Source organism: Tachysurus fulvidraco, chromosome 8 (genome assembly GCF_022655615.1).
Source record: "Tachysurus fulvidraco isolate hzauxx_2018 chromosome 8, HZAU_PFXX_2.0, whole genome shotgun sequence".
NCBI lineage: Eukaryota > Metazoa > Chordata > Actinopteri > Siluriformes > Bagridae > Tachysurus > Tachysurus fulvidraco.
Genome location: NC_062525.1, coordinates 25,454,583 through 25,473,968, shown reverse-complemented (window position 1 = coordinate 25,473,968; position 19,386 = coordinate 25,454,583).

Here is a 19,386-nt window from a genome sequence, read left to right as displayed (position 1 = left end):
ACTAATTATTACTGTCCGGTGTCACCAGATGAGGATGAGGTTGACTTCTGAGTCTGGTTCCTCTCACGGTTTCTTCCTCATGACATCATAAATCGAATTGAATTGAACTCCACATCAAACATGTTGGTCATTTTTGAAGGTATAAAATTAGACATTATTACTCTTATTGTTGCAGCTCTATCCCTTTTGTCCATTTATCTTATTTCTCTATTTCTATTATTCCTTATGTCTCTATTCCATTCGACTATTTATTTCCATCATAACCACAACTGACTTGAAATGTATTTCTATATTTTTATTCATTAATACAACATCTTGAAAAGTCCATATTGTATGTTTTCCTCTGTGAGAATATCCTCTAGGTGGCGCCAATATATTCATATAACTGCAATGTTTCTGCTGTTGCCAGATTGTGCTAAATCCCCCTATTATTTCTGACACGAACTCCACAGTTAGGCCCTGGCACACATAACTTGGCAAAGTTCTGAAAGAGCTGGTTGATGTCGAATCAGATGGGTGATTGGATTTGGACGCATATCTGCACAATCTGGCATCTTCACAAGAACCAATCTGGCAACCCTGGCTGTTTTCCCTGTTGCTCCGTCTGGGGCTGTTAGAAGCTTCTCAGCATGAAAATGATGCCCTGAGCTTCTACTCTGCTGAATACCAACAAAATAAATAAAGCTTTCTTTAATAAAAGATAAATGCTGTGAACATTCCAGGGATTGATTTGTTTTATGAGCAGTTATAATGTCTAATAACGGTTACATCGCGGGTTCTGAAAATATACGCCTCAGATTGTAGCCTGTAGTGTTGCCAGATTGGACGCAATCCCCACTCAATCTGGGAGCTTCTGATATTGATTTAAATGTATAATGATTTAATTTATACATCATTTAGATGCTGTTTTTAAGGTTACATTTAAACCGTAAAAGTTAATCGAAACTTTTGCTTTGTTTTAACAAATAGACTCATTTTGTGACATCATCACATCAGCAGACATTTTACCAGAGGCAATTTTAACCTGAATAAAATCCATGTGAGATCGCCTGATACCCAACGTGCTATAAAGTGAGATCCACCTATAGACCTAAGAATATTCCAGGTTCCTCCGATAAAACAGTGCAACGTTTGTACTGAAACTTGATAGGCTTCTACATTTTATGACATCATAACACATTCCTGTCAATCCTAACTCAATCCTTGTGAGACTTTCAGCTAAACTGTTTCATCACTCAAAACACACTATAAATAAATGAAGAATGATTGAATCCTCTGGCGTTAAAATATAAATAATCCAGTTTCATCCGTCCGATCGTTACATATACGAAAACGAAAATGCCGGTGCATTAATAACTATGGTCCTGATCAACCCTGTAAGCTCAACCGTTGGCATTTAATATTGTATGCTGTAAGTGTTCTTCCTCTCCTCGGCGTTCGGGACGTCAGCAGATTCACGTGATGGCTACCGGCGTTTCTAACAAACCTGTAATATTTGCTGAAACAGGCGATTATTCTCCTCCACGTATTTTACTCACGTTACATATTTTTCAAACTACCAGCTTTATTGAGTTATAAATAATACAGCAGTATTTAGTCTTGAAGGCAGTGAGATGCAGACATCTCCTCCCATGTGGCAGCAGCCTTGCAGGCTTTAGATATTTTGGCTTGAGATGTTCAGTGGAGTAAACAGCATCTTTTAGACCAAAAAATGTTCTCCGCTATTGATTGTCGAAGATGATACGTTTCTACGAGCAGACATCTCAATCCCTTTAAGTGTTTCTGATAAACTTACTGACTGGGTTCGGGATTTAGAGTTTCCTGCTCGGTCCTAATTAGGTGTCACTTATTTGACCGTTTGAATGAAAGATTCTGAAGCCTCACGGTAGGCTATCTGCTCTCACCCTAAAGACCGTAAGGTCCCTTTTGAGTCTGATTCCTCACAAGGCTTCGTTCCTCAGGGTGTCTCAGGGAGTTTACGTCTTAGGGGTCTCAAAGCACGTTCGTATTTTTGCAAACCTTTGTTATAACATCATGCTGAGATACAGAACTTACAATACAAGTCATAAAATATTGAAATATCCCTCTATGTTGGTATCTGAGGAAATTTCCTGAACTATATGACAGCTTTTAAATAAATAAGTAATATATCACGTTACGTACATACGAGTCAAAGCACAGAGCTACGTTAGTGCCTAAAGGCTTCGCTCAAGCCATCCAGAACTTTATTCCTTATCTGTATCAACAATTGTCCACTCATTCTTGTTCAGGTTCACATTTCCTCTTGTCATCATGGGAAACCCTTAAAAATTTCAAGCAATAAACTGGCATTATTCTTCTACAATTCCGTCTATAAGTAAAGCATGGGTTCATGAACGTTTTGTAGCTAGGAACTGTAAAATAATTAACACACATCCTCATAACAGATTTTTTTTAAATGAACACAATCCATATTATGCAGTGAGCTCATGCCCCATATACTGTTGTTACTATTGTACCTATTGGTCAACAAACGGAACTGCAAAAGGCACTTATAAATCCAAACTTCTCGGGTCACGGGGAGCCTGTGCCTATCTCAGGCGTCATCGGGCATCGAGGCAGGATACACCCTGGATGGAGTGCCAACCCATCACAGGGCACACACACACTCTCATTCACTCACACACTACGGACAATTTTCCAGAGATGCCAATCAACCTACCATGCATGTCTTTGGACCGGGGGAGGAAACCGGAGTACCCGGAGGAAACCCCCGAGGCACGGGGAGAACATGCAAACTCCACACACACGAGGTGGTGGCGGGAATCGAACCCACAACCCTGGAGGTGTGAGACGAACATGCTAACCACTAAGCCACCGTGCCCCCCCTAAAGGTTTTCATGCTGTGCTTTATAGAACCCCATCGTTCTAAACCCTGCTAATAATAAGGCAAATGGGAACCTCAGGAACCACAGAGATGCTATACTCTGGGTTGGTGACAGAAATACGTCATCCCTTCAGCACTCCATAACTATCTGTACTACATCGATGAGAATAAATAAAGAATAAATAAAGAACTAAATGATGAGCTTTGAGAAGGCTTTGCTGACCTTGAGATTTCCACCGTGTTGCATGTTTTAATACATAAGAGCAAAAGTAAAAAAATCCCAATTATATACTACATGATACTCATTAAAAGGAAACACCGTGTGTCACCGTGATGTACAAAAAGAGCCCTGATCCCTGATTTTTTTTAATACCACATAGAATTTAATTAAGATCCAGAGAAATATACTGTAGAAGTCCCTTCTCATGAACATCTAATGATCCAGAACTAATGAACTAAATCCAATAAGTTCAAACTTGCCTCAATTATTGCAATGATCCCGCGTGTAAATGGTTCTCGGTTCCACTTCTCTGGACTGATGATGCGTCCTCTTTATACTGGTTTGAGGTGAACAGGCTCCACACACTGATTTCCTCTTGGTTTTTTTTCATGTTAGGGAGCACAGTGGCTTAGTGGTTAGCACGTGCGCATCACACCTCCCGGGTCGGGGGTTCGATTCCCGCCTCCGCCTTGTGTGTGTGGAGTTTGCATGTTCTTCCCGTGCCTCGGGGGTTTCCTCCGGGTACTCCGGTTTCCTCCCCCGGTCCAAAGACATGCATGGTAGGTTGATTGGCATCTCTGGAAAATTGTCCGTACTGTGTGAGTGTGTGAGTGAATGAGAGTGTGTGTGTGCCCTGTGATGGGTTGGCACTCCGTCCAGGGTGTATCCTGCCTCGATGCCCGATGACGCCTGAGAAAATGAATGAATGTTTCATGTGAAACTCATTCCACTTTGAGGTAACAGGTGTGACTCCAAAAGACATACTGATAAAGCTTTAAGATGGCAAGTGACACTGCTGTCACACACACACACACACACACACATTCTGAATGAATACTGCTGTTATGTTCTAGCCACACAATCAGATTGCTTGGCATGGTTTTACTCTGTGTATGCTTTGCACATCAGCCTGCCAATTTCCGAACCTTTTCCCCAAAGACAACACTGCTCATTATATTTTGATAAGCCTCGTTCTGTTTCCCTTTCCCTGTATTTCTTCTCTTTTTCAAATCCAAATGAGCTACTGGATCCCACCAATGCAACTCTGTTTACAAAGAGCCGATTGATGACATCCCAGTTAGCAGCAGCTTCGATTTGAATGGCAGTTCGATTTCCTCTATAAAAAACGAGCCGAACAAATTCCACTCTAGATGTCGTGAAGGATGTCACGTTACTCCTCCGAATCCGAAAGCTAACAAAACAAATCTGTCTTTGTATTGTATTTTTTACATCTCACTAACGCGTGATCGTTTGTTCTTTTGTTCGGTTTGTAAAATATCTCAGCGATTGCAATCTAGGCCTAGAAGTAGGCTCATCCCTGCAGAAGGAGTTAAACAAAAGGGAAGTAAACAAGTATTTAATCAGATCCGTTTCATAAATACTTTTCTTCTCCTTCTTTCCCACTTGCATGAATAATGTACGGTTCACTCTGACCTCTCAGTCCTCTGTATTACGCTCTCATGTTCTTCATTACCTTGTGTGTATAATTGAGCCCATTGCTTCAGAATATTCCAGAAAGAGTTCTGTGTATCTGAGCCCTTCGGCTCTGAGTCTTGTTTTGCGAGTTAGATGATTGACATTTGATCTCCCTTTGCACTGAAGAGTTTTCTTAAAAAAAAAAAAAAAAAAAGTTTTTGGCAGCTACACAATTCTTGGCATTAATGAAAAAAATATACTGATATATAAACCATAATAAATATAATAACTTATTTAAAGTGTTCAGCTGTTATAATAGCAGTGATACAATGCTACCGTTTCATAAAAAGGGTAGAATCTCTGTATTGTAGAAAAAGCACGCTGGTGGTAGCATCAGGCTGTGGGGGGGTGCAGGGATCGGGGGGGCCAATCAGGGCAGAAGGAAAGCTGAATGCAGTACAGTAAACATACATTGAGATCCTTCATAACATTCTGTTCCTGAGTGCTCAGGACCTCAGACTGGGCTAAAGGATCACCATCCGACAGGACAATGACCCAAGACGAGTTCAGAGTGAAAAAGGGACGACGCTGTGAAAGTTCTCGAAAGCTCGGACTTTATCAGAATTTAACAAGAGACCTGAAAGTTTCTGTCCGACAATGTTTCAGATCTCAACAGCTCGAGATGATTTATTATATATAATAAATAATAAAATATATAATTAAGGGGTGCAGAGGATCAGGCAGGGCAAACACGTGAACACAAAACAAAACAAAAAACCCTGCTGGAACGCCCCCTAGTGTGCTGCCAGGAAATAGACCTAGCCATCTGTGACATAATTCATTCATTCATTCATTCATTCATTTCCTACCGCTTATCTGAACTTCTCGGGTCACTGGGGAGCCTGTGCCTATCTCAGGCGTCATCGGGCATCGAGGCAGGATACACCCTGGACGGAGTGCCAACCCATCACAGGGCACACACACACTCTCATTCACTCACACACTACGGACAATTTTCCAGAGATGCCAATCTACCCATCATGCATGTCTTTGGACTGGGGGAGGAAACCGGAGTACCCGGAGGAAACCCCTGAGGCACGGGGAGAACATGCAAACTCCACACACACAAGGTGGAGGTGGGAATCGAACCCCTGACCCTGGAGGTGTGAGGCAAACGTGCTAACCGCTAAGCCACCGTGCCCCCCGTGACATAATGATTATTGAAATTACTTTTTTCTTTCTTTTTTCATCACATGCCTGTTTTTTGTTTAGGCATTATAAGGTATATACTGTAGTGTAGATGTTATGAGAAATTCTTGTTAAGTAAAATACAAATTTCACATAACATTATGAACACAGTCTGCACACACACTCTGAATACACTGTACTGTATGTAGCAACGTGATGACGCTGAAAAAAGTCATAGCTTAAAATGATATGTGGAACAATCGGTCCAGCAAGATGAACAGAGACGAGTTCTTTATTTGCAAAAAATTGGCTAATAAATAAATAAATAAAAATGTTATGTCTTAAACACAATTCTACATGATCATGACCATAAATATATCAGTCAGGTCTTGTCTTAAGGAGGCTTTGGTGCTGCCTGCAGTGATGTGGATTATGATGCTAGTGGAGATGGTGGGATGGAGAAAAAATCCGTTACAGTCATATTTTGAAGGGCCGAAAATGTCAGACTTCAGATCCTGTTGTAAATGTCAGTAAACAAAAGACGACCATTTATTTTTTCACGTATGAAGTTTGCAGAAATAGCAATAGATAACAAGTGGAGAAAATAATGATATGATTTTAAATGAGAATTAACGAGTGTTGATTTCTCTCTCTCTCTCTCTCGATATATCTCCTATAGACCCGAGAGACTATAGAGAGCGCTAGAGTCGTAGAGAGCACGAACACGCGCGTTTTAGTTGATATCGAAGGGGCAGACGCGACACAAGGAGGGACATCTCCAGTAGCCGGTGGGCATAAGTGCAGAGAGAGACCCGACGCAGCGCATAGAGAAGAGAGACGAGATAGACTTGGTGGCAGAGCAGCTTAGATACACCAAGCTAAGGCGATAGCAGAAGTGACAACAGGGAGATACACGAGAAGTAGAGAGAGATAGCATAGAACGCATATCTACGAACTATGCGCTCTATATCTAACAGATAGTCACAGTGAGCTCTATAACCCGAGAGACAGCAGTAGAAGCAAGAGAGCACGAGTAGTGACGACGAGAGCAGCCCGACACGGAGGGAGAGTAGGAGCAAAGAGAGCAAGAAGAGGAGAGAGAGAGGCCGAGGAGGAGCAGAAACGTACGCGAGACGAGAAGAAGCAGCAGGAGAGAGGTCAGAAGGAAAAAACAAGGAAGAGACGACCATCAAAAGAGATGAAAAAGTAGAGGCCGAGAGAGGGAGAGAGAGGGAGAGGGAGAGAGAGAGAGAGAGATATCTATATCAGATAAATCTATCTCCTCTCTCTCTCTATCGCTCTCTATACTCACACCACACGCTGTCTCTCACCATCTCATCCGACCAGGGCAGGAAGAGAGAAGATGAGAGAGAGAGAGCAGAGAGACCATGTAGAGCAATTAAAAGGAGAGAGAGAGGAGAGGGAGAGAGACGAGGAGAGCAGCAGAGAGAGAGCAGGAGAGATATGAGAGAGAGTCTCTAAAGAGAGAACATCCATCGTAGGGGCGCGCGGGAGAGAGAGAGAAGACGGCAGAGAGAAGACGGAGAGAGATGAGAGAGAGAGACGAGAGAGAGAGCGGGCGAGGAGCGAGAGGACAGGACGAGGGAGATGAGAGAAGACACAGAGAGAGAGAGAGGAGAGCAGAGAGGAGGAGAGAGAAGCAGATGAGAGAGAGAGAGCAAAAAAGCGAGGGAGAGGTAGAGAGAGAGAGACCGAACCAAAAGAGAGGGAGATCAGAGTTGGATTGAGAGAAAGTAGAGAGAGAGAGGGAGAGAGATGAGACGAGAGAGATTAGCAGATGAGAGATGTTAGAGAGAGAGATCGAGCTATCTATCATAGAGCGCGATCGATATATCGCTATATAGAGAGAGAGATATAGCGATGTAGAGTAACATATATATATATCTCATAGTGCTCTCTTCACTCTCTTTCTCTCACCCTCTCTCTCTCACACCCTCCTCTCTCTCACCCTCTTTCTCTCTCTCTATGTCTCTCACAGTCTCTCTCTCTCTCTCTCTCTCTCTCTCTCTCTCTCTCTCTCTCTCTCTCTCTCTCTCTCTGTGTTTCTCTCTCTCTCTCACCTTCTCTCTCTCTCACCCTCTCTCTCTCTCACGTCATTAGTGAACATGGAGGAAACTAAAATCCTCACAAATCTTTAAGACGCTGCAAGATTGAGGCTCAATGCTGTTATTTTCTCTTTACTGTATATTAATTGAGATCAAGGTTGATGTTTAGGTTCAAAATATCACTCGCAGCACATGATATTTATCTATCTATCTATCTATCTATCTATCTATCTATCTATCTATCTATCTATCTATCTATCTATCTATCTATCTATCTATCTATCTATCTATTTATTTATTTATCTATCTATCTATCTATCTATCTATCTATCTATCTATCTATCTATCTATCTATCTATCTATCTATCTATCTATTTATTTATACGAATAATGACAATAAGTCTAGAGTTTTGTCCATGTTTGACATTTTCTGACTCGAGCTTTAAAGTGAACAGACACTACATAAGCTTGCAGATTGATCTATTTAGTTCAATTTAAAAATAGATCTCCACGGTTTCAAGACCTGATGAAGAAGGATGGCTGAGCATACTCGAAAGCGCACAAGTGATTTATTATTATCACAGGAACACTGAAGCAATGATGAATGCATTTCTGAGATTCAAATCTATTTTCTTTCCTACAGCAAATCCATATGAAGTTCTGTCGTCATGGTGAGCTTCAGTTTACATTTACACTCACGGCATTTGGTAGAAGTCCTTATCTAGAGCGACGTATAGAAGAGCGTCGAATCGTATATCGATAAATACGTCGTGATATTGGTCGTTAGGTCAGGGACTGAGCGTACAGAAGGCCTAGAAGTCACCACAAGTTCTAATTTCATTTAAATTAATATATAGAGTATTGTATTGCAGAGTAGAACAGAATAGATTAAAACAGAATAGAATAAAGAAGAGTAGAATAGAATAGAGAGTAGAGTATAATAGAGTAAAACGGAGTGGAATAGAGAAGAATAGATTAAAACAGAATAGATTAAAACAGAATAGAATAAAGAAGAGTAGAATAGAATAGAGAGTAGAGTATAATAGAGTAAAACGGAGTGGAATAGAGAAGAATAGATTAAAACAGAATAGATTAAAGAAGAGTAGAATAGAATAGAGAGTAGAGTATAATAGAGTAAAACGGAGTGGAATAGAGAAGAATAGATTAAAACAGAATAGATTAAAGAAGAGTAGAATAGAATAGAGAGTAGAGTATAATAGAGTAAAACGGAGTGGAATAGAGAAGAATAGATAGTAGAGCACAATAGAGTAAATTAAACCAGGATAGAGTAGAATAGAGTAACATAGAGAGTAGAGTAGAATAGAGTATTGTAGAGTAGAATGGAGTGGAATAGAGTAGAGTAGCATAGAGAGTAGAATAGACGAGAGTAGACTGGAGTAGAGAGGAGTAGTGTAGAGATGAAGAGAGAGTAGAATAGAGTAAAATAGAGTAGAACAGAATAGAGTGGAATAGATTGGAGTACCATATGATATGATAAAGTAGAATATGATAAAGTAGAGTAGTGTAAAGGACAGTAGAGTTGAGAAGAGTAGCATAGAAAGTACTGTAGTGTAGAATAGAGTAGTGTATAGAATAGAATAGAGACTAGAATAGAGTAGGGTCAAACAGAGTGGTGTAGAATGGAGCAGAATAATGTAGAGTAGAATAGAGTATAACACAGAAGTCTAAAATAGAGTAGAATTGAATAGAGTTGAATAAAGTAGAATAGAGCAGATTAAAAAGTAGTGTATAGAATAGAATAGAGTAGGGTCAAATAGAGTAGAATATAATAGAGTGGAATAGATTGGAGTACCATAGCATATAATAAAATAGAGTAAAATAAAGAGAGTAGTGTATATAAGGAGAGTAGAGTTGAGAAGAGTAGCATAGAAAGTGTAGTGTAGAATAGAGTAGTGTGGAGAAGAATAGAGATTAGAATAGAGTAGGTTAAAATAGAGTGGTGTAGAATGGAGCAGAATAATGTAGAGTAGAATAGAGTAATAAAGAGTAGAGTAGTGTATAGAATAGAGATTAGAATAGAGTAGACTAATGTACTGTAGAGTAGAACAGAGTATAACACAGAATTCTAAAATAGAGTTGAATAAAGAGTAGAGTGTATAGAATAGAATAGAGATTAGAATAGAGTAGGGTCAAACAGGGTGGTGTAGAATGGAGCAGAATAATGTAGAGTAGAATAGAGTATAACACAGAAGTCTAAAACAGTAGAATTGAATAGAGTAGAGCGGAATAAGGAGTAGAGTTGTGTATAGAATAGAATAGAGATTAGAATAGAGTAGACTAATGTACTGTAGAGTAGAATAGACTATAACACAGAAGTCTAAAATAGAGTTGAATAAAGAGTAGAGTGTATAGAATAGAATAGAGATTAGAATAGAGTAGGGTCAAACAGGGTGGTGTAGAATGGAGCAGAATAATGTAGAGTAGAATAGAGTATAACACAGAAGTCTAAAATAGAGTTGAATAAAGAGTAGAGTGTATAGAATAGAATAGAGATTAGAATAGAGTAGGGTCAAACAGAGTGGTGTAGAATGGAGCAGAATAATGTAGAGTAGAATAGAGTATAACACAGAAGTCTAAAATAGAGTTGAATATATTAGAGTAGAGTGGAATAAGGAGTAGAGTTGTGTATAGAATAGAATAGTGTAAGGTCAGATAGAGTAGAATAGAATAGATGAATACTTCATGCGTAACATAATGTAACAGAGACGATGAGTTCCCGTTACCACGGTTACCGGTCTTCACATCTTCTGAGAACACACTAACTTGCTGCCTATTCTGCATTAATCCTGCAGCTACACTGCAGTGAGTTTTGCGATACGCAGCTCTGTTAATATCACTGAGCAGTGAGTCTCTGAGCCGTGACACGTTCAAAGAATAAAAAAAACCCTAATTGACAATGATTTCTGAACATCTCAGTGAGGTTTCTGTTGCCAAGCTCTTGCATCAGTTTGTGTTGGACACTCAGAGCTGTTCAGTTCATAGCCATGCTGCAGATGAAGCCAAGCTGATAATTATGCTGAAAAAATAAAGAAGTGCCAACTGAACCCATTTCCACCCCCTCTGAGACTTGATCAAGTGCTTTCATTATATCCCTGGCATTCATGTCAGAGCAGAGACTGTATGATGATGAATTTCTCCGGCAGGCAGCCGGGCTGAGCGGCACCCGTTCTGAAGGACATGAGGTACCGGAGGTTATGAAATCTTAACAGCGTAGAAAAACGCCACACAATTTCAACTTAGTACATTTCACCAAACCCATCAAATGTGTGCGGGTTGTTTGTGTGCAGTGATTTGGAGTGAGGAATTTCTGTTATTCAGACAGCGGTGTTTATTAAAGGGCTCCGGAGATTAAAAGGCACTATTACTGTTGTTGAAATATCTTTTTAACCGTCAAACTCTCATCCTGTGGGGACACGGTGACTTAGTGGTTAGCACGTTTGCCTCACACCACCAGGATTGGGGGTTCGATTCCCGCCTCCACCTTGTGTGTGTGGAGTTTGCATGTTCTCCCCGTGCCTCGGGGGTTTCCTCCGGGTACTCCGGTTTCCTCCCCCGGTCCAAAGACATGCATGGTAGGTTGATTGGCATCTCTGGAAAATTGTCCGTAGTGTGTGTGTGTGTGTGTGTGAATGAGAGTGTGTGTGTGCCCTGTGATGGGTTGGCACTCCGTCCAGGGTGTATCCTGCCTCGATGCCCGATGACGCCTGAGATAGGCACAGGCTCCCCGTGACCCGAGAAGTTCGGATAAGCGGTAGAAGATGAACGAATGAATGAACGAACTCTCTTCCTCTTGCCCTCTTTGGTGTACTGAGAAAATGTAAGAATTTGTAAAGAAGTTACAGATCAGCCATGATACAGTGTCCCTGGAGTAGAAAGGGTTTAGGGCCTTGCTCGAGGGCCCAACGGTGGCAGCTTGGCAGTACTTGGGCTCGAACCTTTAGAATCTGTAACCCAAAGTCTTCATCATATGAGCCAACACTGCCCTTATCTTTGCTTCATTGTATAGTAACATACCTTTTGGACAAGCAACCCCAAATGAACAGGTCTCGACAACTCTACATTTATTCTTTTAATATTCTAAATTTAGAGAAGAGTTTAGAGCGGAGTATAGTATAGTATAGGAAAATAGAGTAGAATAGAGCGGAGTAGAATTCAATAGAGTACAGCAGAGTGGAATAGAGAACAATAGAGTAGCACAGAGTAGAGGAGAATAAAGCAAAATAGAGTTCAGAACATTAGTGTAAAATAGAATAGAGTAGAATATTGTGAGGTTCTGTAGAGTTGAGTAGAGTAGAATAGAGTACAGCAGAACATTTTAAAGAGTAGCAGGTTTTAAACAGTAATAAAACTGTTTGGTGTTAATTAAATACACACACGAGTGAGTTAGTGAGCGTATTTATACACGAGGACATACAGTACCTAGTAATCACAACACATTCAGCATTCAGTGCCCTTTAATTCACAGGCTCAAAAACTGAGCTGAAATTAGATATATATCTTTATTTGTTTTATTAAAGATTTATCTTATTTTATACTCAAAATAGACACCTTTCATTACATTTCAATCTAAAACCGTCCCACAGAAACACGTCAGATGTTTGACATTTTCAGAGCTCTGCTTTATTGAGTGTGCAGCACATGTATTATTGAACACAACAACAATGGGCTTCAGACAGAAAACCTCAGGACTGAAGTCTGTACAATGCTCTAATGGTGACTGACTGACCAGGCAAAGAGCTGGAGCGAGGCAGTGCAGAGGAAAGAAGCCGAGCTACGATTTGTGTTTTTCTCTCCAGGTTTCTGCCTTGCTGAAATTTGATAAATCTGATTTTGTGATTGGGGGGGCACGGTGGCTTAGTGGTTAGCACGTTCGCGTAACACCACCAGGGTTGGGGGTTCGACTCCCACCTCCGCCTTGTGTGTGTGGAGTTTGCATGTTCTCCCGGTGCCTTGGGGGTTTCCTCCAGGTACTTCGGTTTCCTCCCCCGGTCCAAAGACATGCATGGTAGGTTGATTGGCATCTTTGGGAAATTGTCCGTAGTGTGTGTGTGTGTGTGTGTGTGTGTGTGTGTGTGTGAATGAGAGTGTGTGTGCCCTGTGATGGGTTGGCACTCCGTCCAGGGTGTATCCTGCCTCGATGCCCGATGACGCCAGAGATAGGCACAGGCTCCCCGTGACCCGAGAAGTTCGGATAAGCGGTAGAAGATGAATGAATGAATGAATGAATGAATGAATGAATGAATGAATTATATATTTTTCTGATTTTGTTTTAAAGTCTGTGTAAAATGCTGATTTCCTTCATACTTGAATGTGTGTCTGGAGCTCAACAACAACAACTCAACAAAAAACAACCCTACAGTACTGATGGAACAACAGAGTCTCGTTAAACCTCGACTGTAATGAGGGTAGGAATTATTTTCCTCACTTTGATCTTAATTGGGGTGAAAAAGATATACCAGGAGATGAATCGAGACAAAAAACTTTGATGTTAGATCTGATATGAATTCATAAGATAAAATCTCTGAATGCATTCATGTCAAATCACACCGGTCTAAGGTTCTTCACTAAGGACCAGATAGATATATGATAGATAGATCAGTCTCAGATTGTTAGAAAGTCCAATCTCAGCCGTGCTGCGTTCGACCTCATCGTACTTAGAAAGCGAAAACTTTGTGCGGATTCAGAAAGCAACACGACGGGAACTCTTTGGCTCCGTCTCCGTTCGATAAAGTGGTGCGATATCCAAGTCAAACTAAGCACATGTGCCACAGAACAGATCCACTGGAATGATGCATTGCTGTGACTGTTGGAACCTTTTGCATTTTTAAAGCCCGGAATCAGTTAATCGGTAAAAAAAAAATAAAAAATCAACACCCGCTGTCGTATACATCACTTCGGCTGAGTGGCTTCTGCTGTTCAGTTGACTGATCAGTGCCGAGATTTTAATCATTCATGCACACACAATTCCTTTAGCCTTTGGAATTGATAAAGCACTAAAGCAGCACTCCTGGGACACATTAGTCAGCCAGAGCTGCTACAGCTATGCTGATAGTAAATATTTTCTCATCTTCATTAGGTCTTATCAAGTGGACCAGAGCAAATCATTTCATATTAAATATCTATCAAATCTGTTTAAAGGAACGAACCCCGACACGCTTTTATGGAATTATCTACACAGTCTCTAGAAGGTGCTTGTTAAAACATCTCGATTGTTCTCTTGACTGAATATTAAATCCCTTTGGGGTTTTTTTTTTTTGTCACTGTGATATGTTTGTTCCAGCCCAGTAACATGGTCTGATCTCAGAATTCAGGATCTTCATGGTGGAGAACGTTGGGTGCTCCACCTCAGACCGCTGTGCTTTCGACAGATGGGTTTGGTGCAGCAACTGATCCACCATCGACAGATCTGCACAGAACAGAGAGAGAAGCCAAACCTCGAGCGGTCCCAAGATCCGTAATTAGTTACTGTGTTTATTGCTGTTCAGAAGCAACATGCTCAATCATTTCTGATGCATTTAAAAAAAGGATTTCAGTCAATTTTTAATCAGTCAATCAGCATGAAAATTAAAATGCATTTTAAAGCTTTGAATAAAAGAAATAAGGATAATATTAATAAAAAATACATAATAAAAAGGGGTGGTACTTTTGTATATATGTATTTTTTATAGGCTGAAGGGGAAGAATGCCATTACAGGAAGCATAAACCCACAAAGTACCTCCTTATTTGCTAAATTTTTTGTAATTTTTTTTTTACATTTTTTAAAATACAATTTTTACATTCATTCATTCATCTTCTACCGCTTATCTGAACTTCTCGGGTCACGGGGAGCCTGTGCCTTTCTCAGGCGTCATCGGGCATCGAGGCAGGATACACACTGGACGGAGTGCCAACCCATCACAGGGCACACACACACTCTCATTCACTCACACACTCACACACTACGGACAATTTTCCAGAGATGCCAATCAACCTACCATGCATGTCTTTGGACCGGGGGAGGAAACCGGAGTACCCGGAGGAAACCCCCGAGGCACGGGGAGAACATGCAAACTCCACACACACGAGGTGGAGGCGGGAATCGAACCCCCAACCCTGGAGGTGTGAGGCGAACGTGCTAACCACTAAGCCCCCGTGTCCCCCACATTTTTTACATATTTAATGTCTTGTCCAAATCATGGGAGTACTGGCTGAGGTTCATTCATTCATTTCATTACCGCTTATCCGAACTTCTCGGGTCACGGGGAGCCTGTGCCCATCTCAGGCGTCATCAGGGCATCGAGGCAGGATACACCCTGGACGGAGTCTGCCTGAGGTTAACAACTGCAATTAATCAGTGATGCAGTTGTTGGGGTTTTAGATGCAACACATTAAAGTGCAGACTTTTATTGTGGAAGATGAAAAAAAGTCAACAGAAAAAAAAAATTCTGACCAACCGACACAACAGAAACAGAAGTATGACAAAGAGGTACAAAGGAACATGTGACAAGGGAACTGATGAGGAACCAGTTCAGATCAGAGTCATGATCATAGTAACTGTCATGACGTGAGAATAAAAGCGGACCCAAACGCAGGATGGCAAAAATAACAGGGTTTAATAACGAAAAAACGCGAAACATAACGAAACATAACGCAGACTAGACCAAACAACAGATAACAGGTGATTCCGCGCTGCACAAGGCAACGCGGCACAGACAGACAATGAGACACGATTAGGAACAGGTGTGAAGACAGGGAGGGGCAGACGAAGGCGAAGCAGACACGTGACGAGGAACATAAACTAAAGGCACATGGCCAACAGTCCAGGCTGAGTCCTGACAGTAACGTACATGAGAACTAACAGGAAAAAAACAAAACACAGGATTTATCTCATTTTAATCTCATATGAATAAATATCTCCTCTCCATTGAAATCTCCTTTCTTAGTGTTTGAATTATTTTAGAATAATCCCACAATAATACATTTTAGATCATTGAGCCTAAATTTAATATACACTTACACCGACTACATTTAAATTTCACAGTGAAATTTGTCATTTGTTCGTTGGATTATAAAACAAATTTACTTCAGAACTGAGTACTAGGCATGTCAGCTGTCATAGCAGGTCTTTATACAGGAATTCTCCTGCTGATCGTGACAAATTAACATTCGATAATAACCTGTTTAGAGGCACAAACTGTGCCAAAAAAGTTTTGAGCCAAATTTGCTTTTAGAGAAATGAAACATGTTGAAAAATGTGATTTGTTGAAGCCCTAAAAACACAAAGTGTTACCTGTCTGGTTCGAGGTGAACGCGTGTAATGTATTTGTTTTACCTTGATGTTGAACGATTGCGGTGTTAATAACAGAAACCGGCATCAACTCCATCAACCCAGAGAAAGAAGAAATAAATTGCTTCTCCTGTGCTTCTGTACTGTTGAGTCGCTTTATTTTCATTAATAAAGCTTCTGTTCTTTGTGTATTACTGTATGTTTGTGTCCATAGATCGTTCCAATCGTGTTGCTGATACTAAACGTATGTAACCTAGCAACACAACGAAGAACAATTAATTCAGTTTATTTGAAAGTAACAGAGCTTAGCGGTTAGCACGTTTGCCTCACACCTCCAGGGTCGGGGGTTCGATTCCCGCCTCCACCTTGTGTGTGTGGAGTTTACATGTTCTCCCCGTGCCTCGGGGGTTTCCTCCGGGTACTCCGGTTTCCTCCCCCGGTCCAAAGACATGCATGGTAGGTTGATTGGCATCTCTGGAAAATTGTCCATAGTGTGTGGTGTGTGTGAGTGAATGAGAGTGTGTGTGTGCCCTGTGATGGGTTGGCACTCCGTCCAGGGTGTATCCTGCCTCGATGCCTGAGATGACGCCTCGTGACCAGAGGTAGTTCAGATAAAGCAGTAGAAAATGAATGAATGAATGTTTTGTATGTGTGTGTGCCCTTCTCGGACACCCCCTACAGCATAAAGTACTTATAGAGCTATATTGTGAAGTGTAGGTCGGTACTGATGAGCCTGCTTGCCACACACTACCAGGGTTGGGGGTTTAATACCCACTCTGATAGTTTACATGTTCTCCCTGTGCTTTATAGGTTTCCTTCTCCATCCAAAGACACATGTTACAGGCTGATTAGCATCTCTACATTGTCCAGTTTGAATGGGTGTGTGAGTGTGAGTGTGTGTGTGTGTGAGTGTGTGTGTGTGTGTGTGTATGTATGTGAGACAAACCAGGATGGACTCCCTATGACCTTGTGTAGGATAAAGTGCTTACAAAAAACTTTACATGGAAAAAAGACACAAGCTATAAAAGGAGAAACGAAGCAGGGGCCAATACCAAATATAATAATCTGCAACGAACGGTTTAAGACGCAGGGGTAAATATTACTGCACCTCATACACAATATAGCCAAAAGTATGTCATCCCATATGTGCCTTTTGAACATCAGATTCCTGATTAAGTTCCCCTTGGTTGCTATAGCAACCTCCACTTACCTGGGAAAGCTTCATTACATTTAGATTTCCAGAAGAGCATTAGTGATGCCACCAGCCACTGAACATGGAGTGTACATGGAGGTCTGGTGGTGCTGTCGATCTCCCAGTTTAATGCAGAGGTGTTCAGTTGGATTTGAGATCAGGGTTCTGATAAAGGTTACTCGAGTTCTTCCATTGCAACCCTTGTCCAACTATGTTAATATGGAGCTTGCATTGAACATTGTAATCCTACAGCATACAAAGCAAAGCCAAATCAGTGGCAACAGATGATCTCTCTACTGTATCTAGTTGCACTTCTGAACTTAAATTGCAATGCTATTAAAAAGTATATCGATTTTTCATTTTCTCTACATTTTAGCTGCAGATTTTAGATTTTTCAAAAAATCTCTCTTTTTATCAGTTAAACAGTCGTTCAGAATAATTGGCTAGAGCAGGTCCCACAGCTCAGAGCAGCAGCTGCTACAGATGGAGAGAAAAGTGCTGGACAGAAACAGTAGCTGGGCTGCAGGGTGAAATAAAGTTCAGCTCGGTTCATGACAGCTGTTGCACATTGGACTCCAGGTAAGGATTTATAAACACACGGTCATGACTCGAACACTGCAGTGGAATTCCTGTCCCCGAAATCCATAACGTCTTCTTATGATTCATTTAGAAGTATGACTCAGACGGACCCGGAATGCCTCGAAGGCTGAGCGTAAATATATTTGACACCAAAGCTCCCTGTAGAAATACAAATAGGTCTGGTGTTAGAGGCAGTTTTCAGTTATTAAACTTTCATTAGCCGAGGGAGTCAGAGACGTGCATCCGCAGCATTAAAATGAGCTTTTAATGAAACTCCTGCAATTAACTGAACCGTTATAATACATGCCTTTTATTTGTTCTTCTGGAGATCTCCTAATGTATGTATATGCGTCTGCTTGTAGGGGAATATATTAAAACCCTACCTCAGATTTATTTATTTATTTATTTATTTATTTATTTATTTATTTATTTAAAAACACAAATACTACATACGAGTTTGGCTTTACGGTTGTCTAATTGAGAAAAAGGAGACATTTAAGGTCTTCATCAGCGATATTAGCAAGAGATTATTTCTGTCTCTAGGAGAGAATGAAGACAGAGACATGCACAAGCTGGTTATACTGACTGCTGAAATGCAGTTGCTACTGAAAACCGTCACAAGGCAAATAGTCCACGGATCAGAAAGTCTTGTGTTATTTTGATTCCAAAAATGACACTTTTATAACTGAGATTTAAATGGCTTTTTAAAAGGAACATCATTCCATTGCTAAGGAGATTGTTATAAAGACCATGCAGTTCTTTCACATGGAAAAGTGAAGTGAATATCATTAGTTATATTGTTACAAGGGAAAAGTCAGTTCTTTCAGTTCAAAGATGTGTTGGAAGCACGAACGATGGCCAAGTGTAAGGATCTCATGTCCCTTTTCCACCGGAAAGAACCGTGTGCTGGTTCAAAGCGAGTGATGGTGCAAACTTGGTTCCACTGGCGAACCTTCTAAGAACCGGTTTGTGGGTCACGAGCTCCGAAGGCAGCGATGGCTAGATCGGCTGGTTCAATCCCACAGAAGAGATACCATAGTACAAATTGCTTAAAAAGTTAATGCTGGCTATTATACAGTAGAAATGGGTCAGAACACACAGCTGTTATATCACAGCTGGCTGTGTATCATTGTCGTACTGGTGGCACAAAGGGTGATCAGGGTGTTCAGTGTTGCCCTAAATGCCTCTACAATTCCAGGGTCTGTGTAGCTCATCACAACCAATCTGGATGAATGCTGTTGTGTAGAGAACCTTCTGCTGCTTGATGGAAAAATCAATGATAAGAATATGACACCTTCATAGATTATGCAGTTCTTCATCATGAACCTTGACATGTCGGCCATGCAAGCCTTTTGGAGGAAGACAAAGCTGTCTAGATCATAAAAGCAGTTAAGGAATCGTGACCACACACATCAGCCGTATATAGACTTCCTGTGTCGGTCATTGATGTTCGTGTAAGACACTTTCAGTGTTGGGTGAATGTTCAGTAAATGTGTGACAAAAGCATGTGTCAGTGTTTTTCCTACTACAATAACATTGAATAGTAGTGACAGACACCTCCCGGCAAAAGA